We start from the raw sequence: 4,503 nt of genomic DNA, 5'->3' as shown, positions 1-4,503 counted from the left end.
AACACTGTTTGCAATTATTCCTGTTATACGATTGAAAAACTGTTGTATTTATATTGTATTTTATGCTTCTGGCGTTGGCTTCTAAGGCCGCAGCTATTCGATGTGGTGGAGCAACGGCCTAGAGTGAAGCCTAGGTTGCCCGAACGTAGAAATGACCATACCTTTCACACTGGTTGCAATTACTCATTTTATGCGATGGAACAACTGTTGTACATATATCGTATTTTATGCTTCTGGCATTGACTTATTAGGCCCTAACTACTCGATCTGGTGGTGCAACGCCCTAGGGTGAAGCCTAGGTTGCGCGGTACGTAGAAATGACCATTACTTCCACACTGTTTGCAATTATTCATATTATACAGTGGAACAACTGTTATATTTATATGGCATTTTATGCTTCTGGCGTTGACTTCTAAGGCCGCAGCTATTCGATGTGGTGGAGCAATGCCCTAGAGTGCAGCCTAGGTTGCACGGAACGTGGAAATGCCCATTACTTTCACACTGGTTGTAATTATTCCTGTTAGACGATGGAATAACTCTTGTATTTTTATTTTATTTTGTGCTTCTGGCGTTGACTTCTTAGGCCCTAACTATTCGCTCTGGTTGAACAACGCCCTAGAGTGATACCTAGATTGCCCGGATCGTAGAAATGACCATTACTTGCACACTGGATGCAATTATTCGTTTTATACGATGGAAAAACTGTTGTATTTATTTTCTATTTGGTGCTCCTGGCGTTGACTTCTTAGGCCCTAACTATTGGATCTGGTGGACCAACGCCCTAGAGTGAAGCCTAGATTGCCCGGAACGTAGAAAAGACCATGTCTTTCACACTGGTTGCAATTATTCCTGTTATACGATGGAAAAACTGTTGTATTTATATTGTATTTTATGCTTCAGGCGTTAACTTCTCGTGCCCTAACTATTCGATCTGGTGGAGCAACGCCCTAAAGTGAAGCCTAGGTTGCCCGGAACGTAGAAATGACCATTACTTTCACACTGGTTGCAATTATTCGTTTTATACGATGGAAAAACTGTTGTACATATATCGTATTTTATGCTTCTGGCGTTGACTTCTTAGGCCCTAACTATTCGATCTGGTGGAGCAACGTCCTAGAGTGAAGCCTAGGTTGCCCGGAACGTAGAAATGACCATAACTTACACACTGGTTGCAATTATCCCTTTTATACAATGGAATAGCTGTTGTATTTTTATTGTACTTTATGCTTCTGGCGTTAACTTCTCGTGCCCTAACTATTCGATCTGGTGGAGCAACGCCCTAAAGTGAAGCCTAGGTTGCCCGGAACGTAGAAATGACCATTACTTTCACACTGTTTGCAATTATTCATTTTATACGATGGAAAAGCTGTTGTATTTATATTGTGTTTTATGCTTCTGGCGTTGACTTCTAAGGCCCTAGCTATTCGATTTGGCCGAGCAACGCCCTAGAGTGAAGCCTAGGTTGCCCGGAACGTAGAAATGACCATTACTTCCACACTGTTTGCAATTATTCATTTTATACGATGGAAAAACTGTGGTATTTTTATTGTATTTTATGCTTCAGGCGTTGACCTCTAAGGCCGTAGCTATTCGATGTGGTGCAGCCACGCCCTAGAGTGAAGCCTAGGTTGCCCGGAACGTAGAAATGGCCATTACTTTCACACTGGTTGCAATTATTCGTTTTATACGATGGAAAAACTGTTGTACATATATCGTATTTTATGATTCGGGCGTTGACTTCTTAGGCCCTAAATATTCGATCTGCTGTACCAACGCCCCAGAGTGAAGCCTAGGTTGCCCGGAACGTAGGAATGACCATTACTTTCACACTGTTTGCAATTATTCATTTTATACGTTGGAAAAACTGTTGTACTTATATTGTATTTTATGCTTCTGGCGTTGACTTCTAAGTCCCTAGCTATTCGATCTGGTGGAGCAACGCCCTAGAGTGAGGCCTAGGTTGCCTGGTATGTAGAAATGACCAGTACTTTCACACTGGTTGCAATTATTCGTTTTATACAATGGAAAAACTGATCTATTTATTTTGTATTTTATGCTTCGGGCGTTGACTTCTAAGGCCCTAACTATTCGATCTGGCGGAGCAACGCCCTAGAGTGAAGCCTAGGTATCCCGGAATGTAGAAATGACCAGTACCTTCACACTGTTTGCAATTATTCATTTTATACGATGGAAAAACTATTGTACCTTTATTGTATTTTATGCTTCGGGCGTTGGCTTCTAAGGCCCTAACTATTCGATCTGGTGGAGCAACGACCTGGAGTCAAGCCGAGGTTGCCCGGAACGTAGAAATGACAATAACTTTCACACTGGTTGCAATTATCCGTTTTATACGATGGAAAAGCTGTTGTATTGTTATTGTACTTTACGCATCTGGCGTTAAGTTCTTGGGCCCTAACTATTCGATATGGTTGAGCAACGCCCCAGAGTGAAGCCTAGGTTGCCAGGAACGTAGAAATGACCATTACTTTCACACTGTTTGCAATTATTCATTTTATACGATGGAAAAGCTGTTGTATTTATATTGTATTTTATGCTTCTGGCGTTGCCTTCTAAGGCCCTAGCTATTCGATCTGGCGGAGCAGCGCCCTAGAGTGCAGCCTGGGTTGCCCGGAACGTTGAAATGACCATAACTATCACACTGGTTGCAATTATTCGTTTTATACGATGGAAAAGCTGTTGTATTTATATTGTGTTTTATGCTTCTGGCGTTGACTTCTAAGGCCCTAACTATTCGATGTGGTGGTGCAACGCCCTAGAGTGAAGCCTAGGTTGCGCGGTACGTAGAAATGACCATTACTTCCACACTGTTTGCAATTATTCATATTATACAGTGGAACAACTGTTATATTTATATGGCATTTTATGCTTCTGGCGTTGACTTCTAAGGCCGCAGCTATTCGATGTGGTGGAGCAATGCCCTAGAGTGCAGCCTAGGTTGCACGGAACGTGGAAATGCCCATTACTTTCATACTGGTTGTAATTATTCCTGTTAGACGATGGAATAACTCTTGTATTTTTATTTTATTTTGTGCTTCTGGCGTTGACTTCTAAGGCCGTAGCTATTCGATGTGGTCGAGCAACGCCCTAGAGTGAAGCCTAGATTGCCCGGAACGTAGAAAAGACCATGTCTTTCACACTGGTTGCAATTATTCCTGTTATACGATGGAAAAACTGTTGTATTTATATTGTATTTTATGCTTCAGGCGTTGACTTCTCAGGCCCTAACTATTCGCTCTGGTTGAACAACGCCCTAGAGTGATGCCTAGGTTGCCCGGATCGTAGAAATGACCATTACTTGCACACTGGTTGCAATTATTCGTTTTATACGATGGAAAAACTGTTGTACATATATCGTATTTTATTCTTCTGGCGTTGACTTCTTAGGCCCTAACTATTCGATCTGGTGGAGCAACGTCCTAGAGTGAAGCCTAGGTTGCCCGGAACGTAGAAATGACCATAACTTACACACTGGTTGCAATTATCCCTTTTATACAATGGAATAGCTGTTGTATTTTTATTGTACTTTATGCTTCTGGCGTTAACTTCTCGTGCCCTAACTATTCGATCTGGTGGAGCAACGCCCTAAAGTGAAGCCTAGGTTGCCCGGAACGTAGAAATGACCATTACTTTCACACTGTTTGCAATTATTCATTTTATACGATGGAAAAGCTGTTGTATTTATATTGTGTTTTATGCTTCTGGCGTTGACTTCTAAGGCCCTAGCTATTCGATTTTGCCGAGCAACGCCCTAGAGTGAAGCCTAGGTTGCCCGGAACGTAGAAATGACCATTACTTTCACACTGTTTGCAATTATTCATTTTATACGATGGAAAAGCTGTTGTATTTATATTGTATTTTATGCTTCAGGCGTTGACCTCTAAGGCCGTAGCTATTCGGTGTGGTGCAGCAACGCCCTAGAGTGAAGCCTAGGTTGCCCGGAACGTAGAAATGGCCATTACTTTCACACTGGTTGCAATTATTCGTTTTATACGATGGAAAAACTGTTGTACATATATCGTATTTTATGATTCGGGCGTTGACTTCTTAGGCCCTAAATATTCGATCTGCTGTACCAACGCCCCAGAGTGAAGCCTAGGTTGCCCGGAACGTAGGAATGACCATTCCTTTCACACTGTTTGCAATTATTCATTTTATACGATGGAAAAACTGTTGTACTTATATTGTATTTTATGCTTCTGGCGTTGACTTCTAAGTCCCTAGCTATTCGATCTGGTGGAGCAACGCCCTAGAGTGAGGCCTAGGTTGCCTGGAATGTAGAAATGACCAGTACTTTCACACTGGTTGCAATTATTCGTTTTATACAATGGAAAAACTGTTCTATTTATTTTGTATTTTATGCTTCGGGCGTTGACCTCTAAGGCCCTAACTATTCGGTCTGTCGGAGCAACGCCCTAGAGTGAAGCCTAGGTATCCCGGAATGTAGAAATGACCAGTACCTTCACACTGTTTGCAATTATTCAT

The sequence above is a fragment of the Calliopsis andreniformis genome, unplaced genomic scaffold (genome assembly GCF_051401765.1).
Source record: "Calliopsis andreniformis isolate RMS-2024a unplaced genomic scaffold, iyCalAndr_principal scaffold0001, whole genome shotgun sequence".
Classification (NCBI taxonomy): domain Eukaryota; kingdom Metazoa; phylum Arthropoda; class Insecta; order Hymenoptera; family Andrenidae; genus Calliopsis; species Calliopsis andreniformis.
Note: the sequence above shows the minus strand (reverse complement) of the source record.